A 22974-nucleotide genomic window follows, 5' to 3' on the forward strand; every position below is an offset into this window, starting at 1 on the left:
CGTTATCCGTCTGGGTAAGGTTATTCTCCTCCATATCCGCCCAATCCAATCCAGCGTTATACTCGTATTTTTAATAAATATACTTATTACTCTAACAAATTTAATAAAGATTCTTCCAAGGATTACTGCGCGAGCGAGTCCCTGGGATGCAGGAGTCGGAAATTTGACAGCCCAAATTGAAGTTTCAAAAAATCACAACTTAGTCCATCAACATTAATAGTCCAAATATTATCATTGTTTCTTAGGGCCCCATTCCTCGCCAGGATACGAAGCCGGAATGTCTGACAATATATTCCTATTCATATTCCTATTTAAGTTTACCTAGTAGGAAATATAGCAACCAGACTGCTAGGCTATTACAGATACAAGAATAAACTTAATATATCTACATTATCAAACAGTTACACTGAAGACTGGACTGATCAAGTGACAAACCCCACTTAATTAGTGCGTGCGCCAAGCTTCAATTCGCGAGTTATGGAGAACAGCTGTTAATAATACACAAGGATTCCGTATGACCACGACTGCTCTACCCAAAGTAACCGATTATGATGATGACACTGAAGGGCCTTTTTACAAACACGCGTCGAGTCCGCACGGGTAGGTACCACCGCCCTGCCTATTTCTGCCGTGAAGCAGTAATGCGTTGCGGTTTGAAGGGTGAAGCAGCCGTTGTAACTATAATGAGACCTTAGAACTCAGATCTTAAGGTGTGTGGCGGCATTTACGTTGTAGATGTCTATGGACTCCGGTAACCACTTAACACGCATCTATGTAATAAAAAAACACACTTTGTACAAACTACTATTTGTTTAATGGTGTACGAAACATTTTTTTTATTAGATGGGTAGATGAGATCGCGGCCCACCTGGCGTTAACTGATTAGCAGGTTACATCAACAAAGTAAATGACACAATCTTCAGACATAAGTTCTAAGTCACCGTTCTATAGTGCAACAGCTACGCCACGCTTCAAACCGAAACGCATTACTGCTTCACCTCAGAATAATTAAAATGAAAAGGATTTTAAAACTAATGGTAGGCAGAGCACACACAGCTACGTGTGATTACGTGTGTAATTAAAAGATTAAATAATGCGGTCGCAATGTTTTCGTCACGGTTCGAATAAATTGAATGAACATTTTTAATCTTTCAACGTAATTCAGAACGTGAACTTTGTATATGTAAATAAGATATTTAATTGTTTACGTGAAAGTGTTACTCTAAATTTAGAACTACATAGTTAAGATAAGCAAAGAATTGAAGCATATGATGTATGTTTTGTGAATGCGTACTTTAGTTATTTATGGCGTGGCTCGATCTTGTGAGCGTACCAACAGTTTTTATTATCTACGCTGCTACATTGCCGAGTTAAAGAAAACTGTTTCCGTTAGAAGAACAGGTAGATACTTATTGGTGATTTCTGGTCAAACTTAAAAACAAATCCTCGTGGCGCGTAAAAAGAAATCGCCCAATTTATTCATACTATTCGAATTCCATAGTCGATTCCCAGGCATAATCCTAATAACATTATAAACGCGAAAGCTTGTACGTTTTTATTTTTATTGCTTAGATGGGTGGGCGAGCTCACAGCCCACCTGATATTAAGTGGTTATTTGTGCCCGTAGACATTTACAACGTAAATGCGCCACCCACCTTGGGATATAAGTTCTAAGGTCTCAAGTATAGTTACAACGGCTGCCCCACCTTTTAAACCGAAACGCATTACTGCTTCACGGCAGAAATAGACAGGGTGCTGGTACCTACCCGCGCGGACTCACAAGAGGTCCTACCACTAGTAAAATAAAAGTGTATGGATGTTTTACTTTTTCACGCAAAAGCTATTAGATGGGTTTTGGATGGGCGTTACTGGTGCAATTGGAAATTCATTATCAATCTTTAAGAATGGAAACTATAAATATATTTACACGTCAGTAAGTTCGATAACCGCGAATTATTAGGACATATGCCCTTCTTATTCTAAATACGTTCTATGTACATTAATTCTTATTTAGTTAGCAATAGGCATGCAGTTAAATACACAAAAAACCACTCCCATTTAAGAAGCTGCTAACACGTAAATATTACTTAAAGCCTCAAATATCTCAGTTCGTTAACATCCGAAGCCATTAGCCCTCTAAGCCGTCGTTCTAAACAAATTATCATTCCAGTTCTTGGTCGTAAATCAATAATCAAAAACCCATTTAAAGGACGCCGTTGCACTTATGGTATTCGAACGTTGGTACATGTACAGCTGTATAAACGTGTCTATGAAGATGTTATGGGGAGAAAACAGGGAGCGGACTCAGGCTGAATGTGGGACTGACTCACGGGGTTTGGATTTTGAAATTGAATAAAGAAAAATTAGGACGCCAGAAATATTTTTTTTTATTGCCCTTGTAGGCAGACGAGCATGCGGCCCACCTGATGGTGAGTGGTTATCGTCGCCCATGGACTTCAGCAATGCCAGGGGCAGAGCCAAGCCGCTGCCTACCGCTTAATACTCTCCACAAGCCTCGTTTGAAGGACATGTGATAGCGCTCGGGAAACACCGTGGAGGGGAGCTCATTCCATAGCCGGATGGTACGTGGCAAAAAAGACCTCTGGAAACGCACTGTGGATGACCGCAGTGGCTCCGGGTAGTATGGATGAACTCTACTCCGGTGGCGGGCGGCGCGATGGTAAAAACGAGATGCCGGTATCATTTCGTACAATTCCTCAGAGCATATGTGGACAACTTTTTTTAAATCCTCCTCTGCTATCTTTCCGAATAGAACATGACAGTTTTTATTTTTTCTTTATTTTCGTTTGTTACTCCTTTAATATTGCGAGACTTATTTTTTCATTGCTTTAAGTGAGTAATCTTCGAATTTGTGATTGCTACGTATTTGCTTAGAAATATAGGCATTCGTGTGACCCATTTTAACAATGGCATAATAACATCGCTCAATGTGCCTAATACGTCTTATTATCCGGACCTCCAACCCATAGTTTCTCACCGAATATTCTCAGTGGACCGCAATTCCGATCTGGTGGTAGATTCAACGAAGCGCTGATCTTGCTAGGGCTAGTGTTAGCAGGCTCTCTCAGCCCTCATCTACCCGTTCACGTGTATTTAGAATAGCCCCTTAGGCTACCAATGATAAATTAGGTAGGGAAAAATAATCGGACCACGATGATTTTTAAAAGTATACTGAAGCAAGTGCAGATACCAAAATAAGAGAATGTTTTGAAGAATCTAAATCTTAAATAATACATGTACATTAATAAGTATAAAAACAAAAATAACTACGTCCGCTGTGTGTTAAAAATGTCTAGGTATATAAAAACTTTAGGCCAGTTCTTAATACGTAATACTGTTTAAATTTTTTTCTATTTCCGTGCCACCGTGTCGATCCACTATTGATCGTTTAACCCGGTTTCCCAACTTGACATTTGACCTAACGAGGTCAAGTATGGCGAAGAGGTCTATTTTAGGTGAAGTTATTCTGAGAAACAAATTTTCTGAATAACAAGTTATGATAAAAATGAATACAGCTTAATTTTAAGCAATTCAAACATATTTTTTTTAAAAAAAAAAGGAGCATGCTTGCACAGCTACAAATTCAAACAAGTTCCTATTTTCAACATTAAAGTATTGCAGCAAACTAAAATAAAATTGATTATTGAGTTAGGATAGAGAGAAAAAACGTTTGTTGTTAATTATGATTTTAGAAAAAAAGGTCCAGTGACTGTATAATGTCTGGCTGTTGAAACAAAATTAAATGTATAATCTTTTTAAGCGTCAATTAAGTATTTTTAAACATTTTGACATCTTACATTAATCTTTCTAAACCTTAATGAAGTATTTTTAAACCTTTTTATATCTTACAATAATCTTTCTAAATGCCAATCAAGTATTTTTAAACGTTTTTATATCTTACAATAATCTTTCTAAACATCAATTAAGTCTTTTTATACATTTTTACATCTTACAATAATCTTTCTAAACGACATTTAAGTATTTTTAAACGTTTTTACATCTTACAAACAACTACAATCGACTTCACGTATTCAAATTATTCTAAAATACACATACGAGTCTCTAAGAATAATAATTTAAATCAAGATACACACCTCGCTAATAGTATGTCATCCTTAAATGTTAAAGCAGTTTATTTCATACTAAACTGACGTTTATCAACGCATCATCCAAAGATATTATAACTCATAAAACTAGGGCACATATTTAGATTAGAAAGTAATAGATTGACTAAAACTGTTCAGCACATGATGTGATCTTACATGTTGATTGTAGATTCAATATTATTTGATGTTAAATATGATCAATCTAAACAGCTTTATGTATTGCATTTATTATTTCTGTTCGACTGATGAAATTAAGGTGTGTTAGCAGTATAATAATATTGGTTTATGACGAAACTTAGTTGTTCAGTTTTTTAAGTAATGCCCTTTTTATACTAATCTGCGTATGTGATATGATTTTGTCGAAAAATAAAACCAAAACTATTCTACTAACTTGCGTATTTAACAAATTAACCAAGTACTATAATTGTGTTGTTTTTTTAAGAAATGTATTATTATTATTTTCAATTTACCTATGAATTTAATTGCTCGTAGTGTATTCAAGATAATTATATTTTAGTTTGAAAGTGAATCGTCTTTCTTTTTGAAGGCAAGTAGTAATTAAAAAGTCAGGTCAAAAATAAGAAGTTATCGAAATTTATAGCAATCACACACGATCTAGAATTATCTGAAATTATTGCCTTACATAACGGACTGCACTGCTCTTGCTAGGGCTAGTGTTAACAAATTATCTCAGATTGAGTCCGTAGCTTCACCTACCGGTCCGCGCGAAGCTGAAATAGGCTACCAATTCACTGGTAGGGGAAAAATACAGCTTTACGAATTATTACATCAATTTAGATGCTAAAACTATAAACAGCTTTGGTGTCTTAGTTTGGGGCAGCCTATGTACTGCAAAAACTGAGATCTTAGAACTCACGTCTGAATATGGCTGGCGGCGTTATGTTGTTGACGTCTATGGGCTCCAGGGCTCCAGAGACTACTTAACACCAGGTGAGTAGAGCAATACAAAAAAAAAACTTAGCTTACCAAAGTATAAGCTTTGTTTACGAATTAAGTTCAAAATGTGTATTATAATTAGTTTCAAATCAACTTGTCGTCCTATAGTTGGTCGACTTGATAACAAACACACTTATGAACGTTGATATACTTTATTATTTATTTAGGATCGACAACAAGACTCCGTTTATACTCGTTCTTTTGTCAAAACAAACAACGGCCTTGAATGAAGACACTCGTGTTCCTTTAGATAGACCAACAAATAAACATTGACCGCCGTGGTAGTTTTGAATCTAAACATGTATTTCTAATATCATTTAAAAACGTTTTTGACGTTGATTAGCTGTAGCAAATACAATATAAAAAGCTTTATACAAGCTTTTTTCTTCCCTACTAATTCGCCGGTAGCTTAAGGTGTATTTCAGCTACGCGCGAATGCTTAGGTTGGCTAACAGGCGCTGTCTGAGAATTTGCTAACACTGGCCCTAGCAAAAGCAGTGCTTCGCAGAATCTACCACCGGATCGGAAACGCGACCCACTGAGAAGATCCGATGAGAAACTCAGTGGGCTGTGTCTGTGGGTTAGTTCGCTCGTCGAGCTCTTCGTCGTAATCGACGATTAAATAATTAATAAGCAGTATTTCTTTCGGTTTTCACAATTAAAATTACTGTTACTTACAGTTTAATTTAGCGGTTTTTTTTTCACATATTATTTCATTAATACAGTCGTCCGTGACTATGAAATTTTATAAAAAATATTCGAATCTTTAGAGGTAATAGATTGATAACAATAAACTCGAGATTAAGCCCCTTAAGGTAGTATACATTTCGCACATGAATAAGAAGGCCTTAACTAGACGAATAAATGTGTTTTTTGTTGTAGTTGTACCACCACAATTCAGCGCGGGAAATATGTATATACTTTTGCAGAAACATCTGCTGTTATACGTCTAAAACAGATTTTTATTCAGTGCAAAACTATATAGTTAATTCTGTTCGATAAAGCTTTGAGCGCTTATGTGGAAAAAAAACAGCTTTTTTGAATAGTTTCACTGTTGTTATCAATATGCAATTTGCAGTGAGCATAACTATAACACAATTTCGCCCAATGAGCTTCCAGCCCACTGAGCTGAAAGCTAGTGTTAGCAAATTCTCTCAGGTTGAGCCCGTGAGCTCACCTACCCGTTCGGGCTTAGCTTCGATAGCCCCTTATGCTACCTGCGAATTGATAAGAAAAAAAAAAACAATAGTATCATCCTGTTTATTTTAACTGTTAAATGTCCGAACGCGAAATCTTCTCTTTTCGCGGTATTAACTCCTGTACTATTTTCCTTAACCCAAAAAACAGTAAACATTCAATGGCAAAGTTCAATTTGATTAATGTCCCAACCGTATGACCCCCCGCGGTTTTTTTCTGAGTGCGCCACTGCAAATCGAGTGCACAGAGGGAGGGCCGCTTATTGTGTTAAGACATATCCAACTTGTAAGTCCAGTGTAACTATTGATTTTTTCTATTCTGACATTCAATGCTTTCTCCATTCAGCCATTTATGATGTTAAAATTCGATAGAACGGGACTTTGAAATTTGAATATGATTTTTATTGATTAATTATGATGGATTCTTGACGTCTATCTCAAACTTGTAGTTCCGTGATCATTACGAGTATAGACGGAAGTTACGTAAATAAGAAGATAACAATATTATGTTGTTTTTTTTGTGTGACATTATTTCTTATGAACCAATTGGTATCACGTAACAAAGGAATGTTTATAAAATGAGCAAAAAATATTTACAGTTTTTTGTAGTAGACGTTTCCATTCGAAGAGACAATATCATTTAGGTATGTAAGTAGGTTAGTAGCTGTTAATTCAAACACCATTATCATTAATTGTACATACAGGTGGTACGGCTTATGAATAACTTACTAGAGAAGTACCATCTGAAGACTGCTTCTGCGGTGCACACACATATGTTCTGATTTGATGAGTAACGCAGTCATTAAGCAAGTGAGTCTGGGACCTCATGTCTCAAAGTGAGTTGCGACATTGACGTTATGATATGTTTATGGGTTAAGAGCCACATAACACCAGGTATCATACACAGTATGTTTCTGTACTCATTTAGCGCAATAAAAATGCATAGATACTCACCAAAGATAATTTCCAAACTTTTATTTTATAATTTATCACAAAATTCAATGGCACTAAGCTAGGATTTTGCTCTCGTGTTGTGATTACGGAAAAAATATACGATACAAGAAACACCGAGCTCAGAATACAAAAATAAACTTTCCCGAGGACCGAAACTTGTATCCCGCAGCTTAGTTGTCAGAGAGATTAACCAATTGACCACTGGCGGTCAAATTATATGTACTAGTGGTCCCCGGTAGTCGAAATTCGACTATAATTAATTGAAATTATAAGTTTCAACATTATTATGGTCTTATTGTTACAGATTTCGCCAAGGCTACACTGTAGACAAATACTCGTAATATTAAAGATAAACAATACTAACCTATTCTCAATTTGACTACAGACTTTAAGCAATAACAATAGTTTGACAATAAACAAAGAGTATATGTGTGTGTGTGTCAAATAAATGGGAGTGTGTGCAATGTTTTCTTTATTGATTTAATGTATCTTTTATGCATTATTTAAAAAAAATATTAGCATTGTGCACTTCTTCTCTATATTCTCTATAAGTGTGGGAAATTTCATACTCCTCCGTCCGCGCAATTTTCGTAAAAAGGGATACAAAGTTTTTGCTTCACGTATTCATATATAAATCTTGCAACGCTTTTCTTTCAGATAGACATTTGATTAGCGATAAAAATAAATTTTATTCACCATCATAGTATTCCCTAAAACGATGTATACTCGTATACATTTACAGAACAGCGTAACCGTAGTCCGCGATCGTAAATATTTCGTCAATGGCCGCCATAAACTCTTTCTTTATCCACGTCACTGACTGAAAGGAAATTCAAACCTTGTAGTTAAATTAAAAATACTAATGGTCGCCCAGTAGTCGAAATACGATCATAAATATTAATTTAAATTATAAGTTTGAACGTTAATAAGATTCTATTGTCATAGACTTTACTTCTATAATCACAGCTTTCGCCAAGGTTATAGACAATTAATATTAAAGACAAACAATATTATATAATCTATTTTCAATTTGACCACAGACTTTATCAATAAACAAAAGTATACTTGCGTTTGTGAGTCAAATACATGGTAGTGTCTGTAATGTTTTTTTGTTGATTAATGTATTTTTTATGAATAATAATAAAAAATGCATTCTGCACTCCTTCTCTATATTCTCTGTAAGTGTGGGAAATTTCGTACTCTTCTGTCCGCGCAGATTTCGTAAAAAGGGGTACAAAGTTTTGCTTCACGTATTAATATATAGATTTCCAGGAAAACAAATATATGAATGTGTTTTCCAAATTAGTTCCTAATTCAAATCAGGAATTTTGAAAGTCTCTATTATGTTTCATTATCAATGATGATTCAAAACGTCAAATTATGCGTAGGTACGGCCATCTTGAAAAATACTTATGCTATGTTTATAGCACCTTATCGATGAAATACGAAGATTCCATAGTATTGGGTAAATAAAATTAATCAACTAACTTTGACTACCTATTTTTAACAATGAAATAAATAATACAACTCGAAATAATCATGAATAATTTTTCTTTTTCAAAGATTTGACAACCCTATGTTTAATGCACTGTGAAGAGACAATACATTTCCTTACGAGAACTAAGGCTTGTTTGATGTTTCATAACTAACTTTCATTTTAGTTTAAAAATAAACAAAAAATAGGTCAGCAGTGATTTTTGGATGAGTATTTTACTTTAATTTTACTTCTTTATATATAGTCTGCTTAGTGATCCTCCACAGCTCTTTGTTAGTGATCTTCTCACTAAGCAGACACCAATGGAGAAGGAGATCCTTACGCGGAAGTGGCATTGGATTGGTCACACTTTGAGAAAGCCCGATACCCAACTATCAAAGAGAGCACTGACCTGGAAAGTGTCTGGCAAAAGGAAGAGAGGCCGCCCCAGAACATCTTGGCGTCGGTCGGTGGAGCAGGAGCTAGGGGTCTTGGGCATAACGTGGGAGGAGCTAGAACAGACTGCCCAAGACCGATATAAATGGAAAATTTTGATTCGAGCCCTACACCCCAGCAGAGGGTAATAGGAAAGAATGATGATGATTATGATATATAGTCGTATAATATGCAATCAATCCATCAAGCTTCAATTAATTTGGACCTAAATATCGTTGGTAGCTTCCATTGCATAATGTCCTTTATCCTTATTGACCGTAGATGATAATAATATTATAATATATTTGTATGACTGTCGGAAATTGTTATATAAACATAATGAATGAGAGATTAAGCCCTGTTACTGTTTTTAATTTATTTATTTAATTATTAATGTGTAATTTGGGAATATACTTATCTTTTGTATTGACAGTCAGTTTTGGTTACGAATAACAATAAAACAACTTTATCATGTTTATTAATACAGTATGTCAATGGTGTATTAAGTATTTGGTAGGCAGCGGCTTGGCTCTGCCCTTGGCATTGCTGAAGTCCATGGGCGACGGTAACCACTCACCATTAGGTGGGCCGAATGCTCATCTGCCTACAAGGGCAATAAAAATAATAATAATAATTACTAAAAAAATATTAGAATTCAGGGTACAATAACAAGCTATATAATCTAACATAACAGCGCATGCATAGGGGAAACTGGCATTTTACATAAATATTTATTTGTAATTTGATTGGCAGTTGTTTGGCGTGTTTATTAAACGATATAAATAATGGAAATTTTTTAATTAAAATTCACGGAACCATCTAAATGATTTATTTCTTATTTGATAGCTAAATCTATGAGGAGTACAAATTCTTTTTATGCATATAATTAAGTATCTACCTAAGACGTATCGAACGAGTTCCGCGCTGGAAAAATAGCAACGGGTAGAAAAAAATCATCTTGCCTAAATCTGCGATGTGATGCTTTGGGTATAATAATATAACTCTTTATTTGACACCACATGTACAGAGTAAGCAGATAACACAATGATAGACGGTGACATAAATCGGCGGCCTTATCGTTGAAAGCGATCTCTTCCAGGCAACCTTGCAGGGAGAGAAATCAGAAAAATAGCATGGACGGTGTTATATCTTAATAAACTTACATAAAAATATATACACATGTGAAAAATAAATACATTAAATAGTATGGTTAGTAACAAAGGGAAGATCTTTCACCGAGCTGGTGAAATTGCTCGGTAGACCGACGGTACGAATGTTATCGTTCGGAACTTGTATATATGCAAGTTTATCTTAAAAATATCGTTAAGGGAGATTCAGGCAGATTAAATATCGTGTGTTGTATGGTACCTACCGCCAAAATGCGCTCCAGTTTGAAAGATACAGAACAGTCGTCAAAGATTAAGATTTCTCATCTCATGTGGTGTGAGATTCCGGTGACCATTCACTACAAGAAGCCGTTAGATTCTCTGGCTATCTGTAGCTATTTCCATAGCACTATTGCTGACCATGATAGTTGGGCATTGTGCTATATATGGAAACCACGCATTCTGTTTTCAAGGGTAATATAATATGACTACACCCTGCAGATTGCGTCACTATACTATCTTTGATGCAGCAGTATTTACGTCGCGGTGTCAATGGAATTTACCAGATTACTTGTTCATTCATCGACCACGTACATAATGACTATGACTAGTATGGTATTTGCTCATGTTTGGATGCCTTAATATGAAGCTGCGTAATTACTGGTGGTAGGACCTCTTGTGAGTCCGCACGGGTAGGTACCACCGCCCCGCCTATTTCTGCCGTGAAGCAGTAATGCGTTTCGGTTTGAAGGGTGGGGCAGCCGTTGTGACTATACTGAGACCTATATCTCAAGGTGTGTGGCGCATTTACGTTGTAGATGTCTATGGGCTCCAGTAACCACTTAACACCAGGTGGGCTGTGAGCTCGTCCACACATGTAAGCAATAAAAAAAAAAAAAAAAAATTACGTGCAGAAAATATATTGATAGGCATAATGTGTATACGAAAGAGTTCACCTAATTGTGCTAGTGAATTGGATTATGGAATATTATTGGAATTATTATTATTATAATAACAACCGATGTCTATACAATAATTTTACAACTAATCCTTATTATGTTTTCTTTTTTGGGCTAAGTTTCGAAGATGTTTAAGGCTCAAAACGTGAATCCATCTAATCCCACAATATCGTAAAAAAAAATGTTTAAGGATCTACTATCCTTTTAGCACAACCCTAAATTTCTTATTAACTCGACCATCCGATTCGTACTCTGCACATCTACGCGGCGAGAGAGAACCACATTGTATGTATCAAATGCTCCAAAACAAGTAGCTCTCGGTATGGGTCATCACGATTGCTCACAGTTTTCTGACATTGTCAAGGGCATGTGCCCATTTCTGGTGCAAAAATTGTCATTGCGCTTGTGTCATCATCAGCCACTTTTTTCTTTTTAAATATGTGTTCCTATTCCTACCTATACCTATACCTATTTTATAACCTCGAGGGGTTATACAAGATTCACGCGACTAGTAGGTGAGCTCACGGGGCTCAAACCTGACGACGTTGTTAACGCTAACCCTAGCAAGAGCAGTGCTTCCCAGAATCTACCACCGGGTCGGAAACGCGACCGACTAAGAAGATCCGGCGAGAAACTCGTTAGCTGGTCTGTTGGTTAATTTACTCGCCGAGCCCTTCGTCGCTAACAACGGGTTCGACGAGAACGATCACCGGTGTTTGAGGTATCTAAAAGCACCGTTAGTGGATCGTGAGGATCCGAAATGACGTGTAGTTTTTTTCTGCTGAAGACAGGTAACTTAGAAACCTAACCATTTATTAAAGAGGTCACTGACTATGAAGGACATCATCAAGGGAGGTAAGAAGTTGCGTGAAAATAAGATAAAGACATCTTGTCGGAGACCAATAATTCCACCTCGCAGACCCATAATGCCCTTTACACATTGTACTATCCTTATTGAAGTAGACATATTACCCAACATTAGTATACGGAAAAAAGTTTTAAGGAAAACTATAAGTAGGGCATTACTAAGATAAAAATCACTTCAGTCTTTGTACAAGGATTTGAGGTTATTCAACTTCATCATTTATCTACAATCACATGTAAGTTTAATATAGATGGTTGTGATAATAAGACTATTGTGCTTGTGTATTAGAATTTTGGCGCTAGGACTCTCAATTCCCTGCTTTTATTGCAGCTTTACTGGATAAAGTATAAATGTTAAACGAAACGTGTGATTAAAACGTAATTTGAAGTCGTCGTGGCCTAAAGGATAAGACGTCCAGTGCATTTGTATCTAGCGATGCACCGGTGTTCGAATCCCGCAGCCGGGTACCAATTTTTCTAATGAAATACGTACTTCACAAATGTTCACGATTGACTTCCACGGTGAAGGAATAACATCGTGCAATAAAAATCAAACTCGCAAAATTATAATTTGCGTAATTACTGGTGGTAGGACCTCTTGTGAGTCCGCACGGGTAGGTACCACCGCCCCGCCTATTTCTGCCGTGAAGCAGTAATGCGTTTCGGTTTGAAGGGTGGGGCAGCCGTTGTAACTATACTTGAGACCTTAAAACTTATATCTCAAGATGGGTGGCGCATTTGCGTTGTAGATGTCTATGGGTTCCAGCAACCACTTAACACCAGGTGGGCTGTGAGCTCGTCCACCCATCTAAGCAACAAAAATAAAAACATTTTTTTACAGTAAATAAACTTGCATTAAGTGTGGTGTAGGACATAATATATGTATTATGACCGCACGAATTCGTATCATAGGACCATCTTATTCTTGCGGCGAATCCAGCATTTATCCTAATCCGAAGATTGGGCAGCTGTTATACAACAAATATAACATGAAGCTTCAAACTCATTACGTCGTATAGGCCTACAGGTTGACGACTGGCTGTTTCTTTAACATCAAAAAATAATATCTTCTTTATAAAAGCGTAAAAGCATAAAAGCGTATTTTGTTAGTTATTTTAAACTATTATTTATATTTCATTTTTTAGTTGAATTAAAATTATTTCAATATTGTTTTTTTTTCAAATTTTTTTTTTAAATATTGAATTGTTGTCGGAAGTTTCGAGTTAATCCGACGTTTTGAAGGGGGTCAAAATCATGTTCAAAGATTCCGTTACAAACATACATACGTCTGAAACTAATAAAAGTGTATTAATAGAAAGGAAGGAAGGTCCTAACTTGACAAATAGTCAGAGGATAAAGATGCATAAATGACGGCAAAACCGCAGCAACTGACAAAGGTATAAAGGCATCAAACGGCTATCTTAATTGCTCAATAAATAACACACTCCGTAATAGTTAGTTAATAACAATATAAAATTTCTACTATTTGAATATTTAACTTTTTAATATGTGTTAATTATGTTCTATTGGAGATTGATTTTATTTTACAACGCGATAAGTCACAGCGTGAACTAATGAAATTTCGAAATTCATCAATTTCATTCAGCTATATGAATCTCTAATGCTCTCATAATATTTTTTTTAATTTATTCTGTATACGTAATATGGTCGTGGTTTAGGGGTGTCGCGCGTTTAATATGTGTTATCAGATTAAGAACAATAATACAAAGAGAGCGTCGACTCATACCTTTTTTTATTTATTTTTTATTGCTTAAATGGGTGGACGAGCTGACAGCCCAACTGGTGTTAAGTAGTTACTGGAGCCCATAGACATTAAGGTAAATGCGCCACCCACCTTGAGATATAAGTTCTAAGGTCTCAGTATAGTTACAACGGCTGCCACATCCTCCACACCGAAACGCATTACTGCTTCACGGCAGAAATAGGCAGAGTGGTGGTACCTACCCGTGCGGACTCACAAGAGGTCCTACCACCAGTAATTACCAGTAGTATTTTATGTCTAGTGGCCATACAAGCCGCCGGTCACAGTCCAGGTCGAACTCGTCGATCACGACCAAGAATTCGACGAGTGAACTAACCCATAGACACGGCACACTGAGTTTTTCGCAGGATCTTCTCAGTGGGTCGCGATTCCGATCCGGTGGTAGATTCGCGAAGCACTGCTAATATTAGTAATTCTCTCAGAGTAAGCCCATAAGCTCACCTATAGGTCCGTGCTTAGTTGGAATAGCTGCTTAGGCTGCCAACGATTAGATAAGTGTAAAAAAATTAAAACCATGCAACATAGTCAATACCTTAAACAAAGTAGATATTAATTATGTCAATGGATGCTTTGATTAGGGCTAAACTGATCAAAGTCACTTTGGACAGTTACAAAAACGGAATTAGAAAAATGTTCATTTAATGAACTTGATCTTTCGATTCATTATAATGTTCGAAAGGATCTAGAAAATTACCTACGTGATTTTTAAAGTGTTGAGCAACAGCAAAATGAACATACATCGAAGCTACTCTTTCACATCTACCTTAGAATTCGATTGTGTATCAAAGTGGGAGTACCCACTAGCGACGTTCTAAATTCTACACACTTATGGGTGAAAAAATGGTTCATTGTATCTATCACAGGCAACGTATATTGAACAATGGTAAGTGATACGACAACTAATAAACATTCACCTGAATCTATACAGGCATTGAAGAATTCTAGACTTTTCTTTACGTTCACTGACGATAAAGCAGTCGTGAAAGCAGTAAAAACATATATATTATATGAATGGGTCAAACATCTAACTTTACAAGAGCCCAAGAATACTGAAGCGATTGTAAGGTTTGTTGTAAAATAATTAAAATAAAATTTATCATGTTAATTAGTTAAGGCAATTTTCGGATTGCCAAATAGCAACACTGTTGGTGAGAGCAATGGCAGTAGTAGGGACGTGACATAATAAAAAAGGGGGTAGTCTGAAAAAACGGTACAGAAAGCAGGGTTTTTATTGAGATTAGATTTCATCTCATATCATCTCATTTAATTTCATCCTAGTTGATTAATGTCTCAAATTAATCATTTTCATTTCATTTCACTCCATAATACCATTTTTCATAAAATTAAGAATATAGATTAAAATAAGACATGACTTAAAGGTCTCAGTTACCAGGTCATAAAATCTGTTAAAAAAAAAGAAAAAAGAAAGCAGGGACAGAATTAAGTGAACTATTGCAATCTGTGTTTTTATATCTTGGCTTTGGAAGTTTAGTCTACATGATAATGCCGCCGTCCGCTCTTAAGCATGGTGACCAATACATGAGTCGATTATCCCCGAATCGGAAAGAGCGTTCTTGGCGGAGACGGAAAAAAAAAATCGATCAATTAATAAAAAAACCTACAAGGCTATAACTTTGATAGCTTTTCGTTTAGAATACGATTTTGATCGTCAACATAGATAAACCAATACAGAGCACCTACCTTTACGATTGTAATAAAATTTAATGTTCACTTGTCACGTGAGGGTCCGTGTTCGATACTCGGGTGGGTTCTTTATTTCAATTGTTATGGGGAAATGGAACGCAATTGCGCCCGTAGGTCTTTGACCTTATAAATATAATTCACCTAGAACACTCGTAAATCGTTTATGAGAGGCGTTTAAAAGACTTTAGTATGTGGACCGGGGTTAACATTTTCTCAATCTTTTTTTATTAAGCTGCCTGAATGGTCTACCTTGCTTAGATATTGCTGAAGCTTAGAGATACGAGCAACGTGAATGCCGCCGCCAGCATTGAGATACGAAGAGTCGATTAGACCGGGAGAAGACTGCTTCCTCACTGGGGGCCAGAGCTGGACGAAAGCCCTCTTGCGGCTCCCAAACCGATGACTATGCATACACGTTTTACGTCTAGAAATACATATGCTACATCACAAACTATTGTTTCTAAGTTAAAAAACAACATTAACCCTGCGTATTTTTTAGCAGTCAGAAATATTATACAACACACCTAGGTTTTTTTATTGCTTAGATGGTTGGACGAGCTCACAGCCCACCTGGTGTTAAGTAGTTACTGGAGGCCATAGACATCTACAACGTAAATGCGCCACCCACCTTGAGATATAAATTCTAAGATATCACTATAGTTACAACGGCTGCCCTACCCTTCAAACCGAAACGCATTGCTGCTTCACGGCTGAAATAGGCAGGGTGGTGGTACCTACCCGCGCGGACTCACAAGAGGTTCTACCATTAGTAAAAAATGGTTGGTTTATGCATTTTTTCCGTTTTTCGTTATCAACGACGGGGATAAACGTTAACGCTCAAAGCTAAAAAAAATCCTTAAATTTCTTAGTAATAGTATATAAAATTGCATGAGTAACAGCGGGAGATCCGTTTTTACGAAACAAAATAAATGGAACACGGTTTTCGAAGGACACGTCACATAATTAAAGTAAAAGGCGAATTGGGAGGATGGCTTTCGGAATGTTACCTTGGTCTGAGATGATGCAGATTGTTTTTTTTTTGTTTATTGTACAACGTGCACTCGATTACTTAATCAAATGAAAAGGGACATAAGTCCAATTCTCTTCTCGCACAAAATTAATCTTTTGTAAAAGGGCACAAGCATTGTGTTTATCCCAGCAGAAAAAAAACACTTAGATCACAGTTGTGATTTACGAAAACTTTGAAGTAGGTATTTGATTATTTTATTTTCTACCTAAGCTGGTAATTTTATGCCATCGTAACCGGGCGAGTAGGTAAGCTCACGGTGCTCTAACCTGAGGGATATTCGATCAGTATTTGCTAATGTCAATGTTATGTATTTTTACGAAGATATGTGTATTGTTTTATTTTGTAAATTTTCGTATTTTTTCAGGCTTCAACGTGTGATAGCGGTGGTTTATTAACTGTTTAGCATCCGTGAAAGTGCATAAATGTGGGAAGCCGAAACACAAGCCTCTGTACGTGTGGCTTCTGAGGTTCTTTTAATCCACTGAAGTAAAAATTGCCAACATTGTACTAAGACTTTATTTTATCCCATCTCATCTCATCTCATTTTAAAAAGTTCATCTCTATTGTCAACAGTCTCAAATAGATCAAGTTCATCTCATTTCGCTCCAATAAATTTTCAGATAACGGAATATGCATATATTTAATAAATTACTTTTTTTACAAACTCTACACTGACGATAAAAACATCAGAGAGAAATTGAAAAAGGAAAAATACGCAAAAATATTTAGTATGTTGCAGACTGTAGAAGCACTTACAGTCACTGGCAGTTTTTTTATATAATCTATGCAAAACAGAACATATAAAACCTATTTTAGTTTTTGGCGGGATTACTGTTACACTGCGTATATTCTAATAGTAAAATCTTGTATTCATAATGCACTTTAAATATGTACAACTAACATAATAATATCGTGGTTTAATTAAAAATTTACATGTACGTTGTTGTAGGTTGACACCACTAAAAACAATATTTTCTTCTCCATTTATCAACCGATTCTATTTTTGTCTGACGAAAAATTTTAAATACTTTTTTCTTCTAAATTTCATAAACATAACCAAAGAGAAAATCTGTTTTACGTTAGGTGCCAATGTTTGTAATGATGCCAATGATGATTGGGCGAACACTAGTTATTTAAATTAGATTTAACTAAGGTCATGTTTTTTTTTTAAATCTATATTTGGACCCGTTAAAGGTCAGAATGGTGCGAGACAAATATGGCGGTATATTAACTAGGTACGCCAGTTTTCGGGTCAACAACCTTCATGAACATAGAATTAAAATTGCATACAACAATTCTACGTCGTTTTTTTTTTGCTAGATGTTTCCAATGATTGAGTTAGTTGAAATTGTTTGAAATGTAAGTCCAGTGTAATGCGATAGCACATCAAAATTAACACTAATTAGGTCATTTTGCAGCGTCTGTTTAGCTCTTCATATGTTCATATGTGACATTCCCATAGAACAGGGTTGTCAGGTTTCATTTTTTTTTAATGCCCTTGTAGGCAGACGAGCATACGGCCCACCTGATGGTGAGTGGTTACCGTCGCCCATGGACTTCAGTAATGCCAGGGGCAGAGCCAAGCCGCTGCCTACCACTTAATACTCTCCACAAGCCTCGTTTGAAGAACATGTCATAGCGCTCGAGAAACACCGTGGAGGGGAGCTCATTCCATAGCCAGATGGTACGTGGCAAAAAATACCTCTGGAAACGCACTGTGGATGACCGCAGTGGCTCCAGGTAGTATGGATGAACTCTACTCCGGTGGCGGGCGGTGCGATGGTAAAAACGAGATGTCGGTATCATCTCGAACAATTCCTCAGAGCACTCCCCATGGAACAAACGATACAAAACACAGAGGGAACCGAAGTCCCTCCGCAGACCCCAGAGGTTCCAAACGATCCGTGATATTGTCTCGGATTTCCCGATTTTTTATAGTCTATCACTTTATATTGCTTCTTCTTCTTAGTCCCATACTTCATTGCTGAAGGTCGTGTCCTTAAAAAGCCCACGTGGCTCTTTGTACCATCATCTTCTATTTCGTTTCGGCTTCTCCCAGGACGGTTGTTCCAATTGCTAACTAGTATAAAACTAAGTTAATTTCAAATTAGAAATTAGCACATCTCATTTTTTACATGTAAGTTATACGCTGCATTTTTTTTTAGTATTGCACTTACGAAACATTTGGTATTGTTACGACACCGTGACGGAAATACTGTCATACCGCTAATGAAAAAAACATAGGGGAGATCGTTCCGGTCCGTAGGTGCGTGGGTGATATCTCTGAAAACGCATTGTACGTGATTTTATACTAATAAAGGCGATGGGATTTCATGGGCACGATAATAGCTATTTTTAGTCGAACCAAACCACAGATATATGAGTGAAAGGGTCTGATTACGCCTGACTTTGAAATAAACTATTTTTTTTTTTAGATCGCTGTACGAGCTCACAGCCCACCTGGTGTTGTGGTTACTGGAGCCCAAAGACATCCACAACGTAAATGCGCCACCCACCTTGAGATAAGTTCTAAGGTCTCAGTATATTTACAACGGCAGCCCCACCCTTCAAACCGAAACGCATTACTGCTTCACGGCAGAAATAGGCAGGGTGGTGGTATCTACCTGTGCGGACTCACAAGAGGTCGTACCACCAGTAAAAAAGTTCTCTTCTCAAATTTTCCTAACTTAAGTGCTCGCAGTAGTCAAACCGTTGTCTACGACATAGAATTAAATGTGATCATTTGAATAAACAAAGATACAAGCTTGTGTTGAAAATCACGCCATCTATTGCACGTTCGTGGTACTATGCCGGAAACATTGCCTAAAGGCAAGTGACAAAAGAAATTATTGAATTATTCTCATTTAGAATCACAACTCTGAAGTACTCTGGTACTAGGAAGAAGAATAATTATTGTTCCTCATTATTCCTTACAGTACGTTAGTATGTGAGTACGCAGAGGCATCAGTATGCAGCTATATTTTGAGCCGCGCGGGTAGGTTAGCTAGAGAATAGGCAGGATGGCGGCATTATATAACAGTAGAACAGCCGTTTGGCAACACGGTTGAATATTCGGCCTCATGTCTCAAGGTGGCTATGATAGGCAGCGAGCATGTCCACCCATCCGGTGCAATCGCAATCCGAGAATCGCTTCGAAATCGCGCGTGCTCCCACCGAACCACAAGGACTAGTTAAGTAATCTAATAAATGATTTTACAATTACGCCAACTACAATTAATTAAACAACTAAAATTTACATTTATATTTGAATTAAATTCGTTTAATTCGTGAGAAACGTCCGAGCTTTCGTGGAGATATTCTAAACAAATTTTATAGTAGGACTAGCGACCCACCCTCGCTTCGCTTCGGAAACATTAAAACACACATGAAATCAAAAAAAAAAAATAAAAAAAATAAAAAAAAAAGTAGCCTATGTTCATCAGGGACAATGTCGGCTTCTAATGGAAAAATAATTTTTCAAATCGGTCCAGTAGTTTCGGAGCCTATTCGAAACAAACAAACAAACAAATCTTTCCTCTTTATAATATTATTATAGTATAGAGTATAGATTAAAGATGCTAATGATACAAGCGCGTATACTAAGATGGGGACTCAGTACATCATGAAGTTTTGAACATTTAATTGTGACGACTCTTATTCGTTTTTCAGACGTGATTTTCGCCGAGATCTTTCAAAATCTTCAAAACAATACTTCCCTACAAACCATACCTACTTACGCCTCACGTAAGTAACTTGAATGTAACACGAACTTATAATTTGAGTGCTCGTATGTAAGTACTTAAGTTTTTTTTCTATTGCTTAGATGGGTGGACGAGTTCACAGCCCACCTGGTGTTAAGTAGTTACTGGAGCCCATAGACATCTACAACGTAAATGCGCCACCCACCTTGAGATATAAGTTCTAAGGTCTCAAGTATAGTTACAGTTACAACGGCTGTCCTACCCTTCAAACCGAAACGCATTACTGCTTCACGGCAGAAATAGGCAGGGTGGTGGTACCTACCCGCGCGGACTCACAAGAGGTCCTACCACCAGTAGAAAATAGTATAGTAAGTGAATGAGATTTAAAAAAAAATTAAGTAGATCTGTGTCATAAAATATTTATAAAATATTTTATCTTTTTGTTTTGTTTGTACGCGACACCGTTAGTGTTGCGAACTTAGCTGTTTCTTTGTTTTTTTAAAATGCTTTTACTAACTTCGTGTGTATTATTTTTTATGATTGAAGTTTTACTGGTGGCCCGGAGGCCTTTCCAGTTTCACCAGGACAGGTGGGCGAGCACGAGCTCTGCTTTACTACTGGAGTGCTCTGCTTTACTACTTACTGGAGTGGGATTTACTAACAGCTACCAGTGTGCTTAGTGTGAGTTTTTTAACGTTCTCGATAGCGTAAAAGTTAACTCAAATTTGTATGGAATGGGATCGTTTGCCTACGTTTGCCGTTAGGGGCGCTGTTCCAACTGCATACAAAATTGGGTTAACTTTTACGCTGTCGTGAACGTTAAAAAATCCATACTAAGCACACCGATATACATAATATGTATATTCATTTATTTGTGCGTAATTAAATCTTTTAACTTTAGTTAGACACTCAACGATTTCCTCCTATCGATTAACTTGGAAATATTTCACACGCATCAAAGACGATAAGTTCATAAATTCGCTCTAAAAATCCAATACCAATGGAATAAAATAAAAGTTAAATTCAATGTTATTTCGGTTTGGTATTTAAGCAAGTTTTTAAGTTACTTTTTTCTTCCAATAAGTTACGTAAACTTTCGCGGCATACAACAAAGCATTTTAAAACGTGAAAGGAAAGGAAGTTAATCTCAAAGCCCTTCTTTGGTTGAGTTAGTATCGTTATTATTAATATAGACATCGCGACATAAATGCCGGAACCTACATCGAAACACGAGACCGTAGCTTCAATTGGACTAGATTATCGGTTACCCTAATACTTACACCGGCACAAGTGGATAGATTGCTGAAGCAAAAGGGAGAGGACCGATCTCCAATTATCTCAACGTAGTCACAAAAATCTTACATTTATTTGGTTTAAATTATTCCATTGTATTCGGGCGTAAGTGTAATCTTATGACGATTCCTTAATAAGTAATTATGTGTATGTACATAAAGCAATTATGTAATTAACAAATAGTGTCTTCACCAACGCTCTTAATTTGTTGCCGCGACAGAAATAAAAAATAAACATAAAAGGTTATAATAATATGTTATGGTGTTATGTGAGACAAAAAATTTTGTCTAACGACAGTTTACGAGAAAAAGGAATAAAATTGAAAAGGCATTAGTTTTGTTTAATTTTATAGTTTTTTTTTTACATTTTCCAAATTGTGTTATGGTTGAACAACTACACTTAGAGCATAGAGAATATAGTCGGTATGTAGCTCTATTCAATTGGATTTAAACTACTTTTACGATTTAATATCGGTTTTCCGTGACCGTAGACTGAAAATACTAGGTAGGTTTAATAGAACAACGACTTGAGCTTGCCTAATTAAAAAAAAAATTTTTTTTTTATTACATGAAAAATATTTAAAAAAGTTTTTTTTTTTTATAATTGCCTAATATTATTTTTTGTTCACGCTTATGACGAATGCACACGGAACCGTTTATTGCGCCTGTTATCAGTGAAAAATGACCGAGCAAGTGTTAGCAAAGGTCAAGGCGACGATAAGAATTTTGAAAATAAGAAATGTAACGCGCACAAGTTCCACAGCTCAGAAATAAAAACGTCAAATCAGAAATAAAAACAAAAATGTAGGCAAAAGGTACTCTGTAATGGCAGTCAAAAAAACACATAGAATTAGGTTTTATTTTGATCACAACAATATTAAACACTTATAACGGAAAGACTGCGCTTTGCTTCGATTGTAATTTTTATGTACATCTCTAAGAAATGATAATAATTACTTAATAAATATTAAACAACGGTGAAATAAAAAAATAAAAAAATCAAACAATTAAAATAAACTAATTAACTTACATTATAGTTGTCTTTAATCTAAAACGCCGAAGGTGTGAGCAGACACATTTTTTATTTTATTTTAATTACACTCCACTAACACAGTTCGAAAATTGACAAATATAATTTTGTATCGTCTTTGCGTTCGATCGTCTTCGGATTTCGAAAAGCGCGGGAACCGGCATGCGTTCACCAATCGCACCGTGCAACCGCCGACTGACTGTTGAAAAAGGCGGCTGTTTCGAGTGCCGGCTCGCGACTCGCGACGAAATAATGTAACTCGGGAGCCAAACTAAATGGGAATCTAAATTGCCGGGACCAACGCATACAGCAAGCCACTTCTTGACGCATACAGACTGTTTGTTATTACAATTTAGGCAATA

The 22974-nt window shown here is 36.4% G+C and overlaps 1 protein-coding gene across 3 annotated transcripts in view; it reads right to left on the minus strand.

Annotated features, from left to right (window-relative positions):
• The window catches only part of LOC101736826 (phospholipid phosphatase 2), a 121655-nt gene that overhangs the window by 74410 nt on the left and 24271 nt on the right, over positions 1-22974 (minus strand). Inside the window, exon 1 of one of the 3 annotated variants that reach the window (XM_012696569.4) lies at positions 22613-22860. The exons of the other annotated variants lie outside the window; for them this stretch is intronic. The gene's annotated coding sequence lies outside the window, so the exon portion shown is untranslated. Of the gene's footprint in view, positions 1-22612; positions 22861-22974 lie in introns of those variants that run through there. 3 annotated transcript variants of the gene reach the window in all.

This window comes from Bombyx mori, chromosome 19, assembly GCF_030269925.1.
Source record: "Bombyx mori chromosome 19, ASM3026992v2".
Lineage (NCBI taxonomy): Eukaryota > Metazoa > Arthropoda > Insecta > Lepidoptera > Bombycidae > Bombyx > Bombyx mori.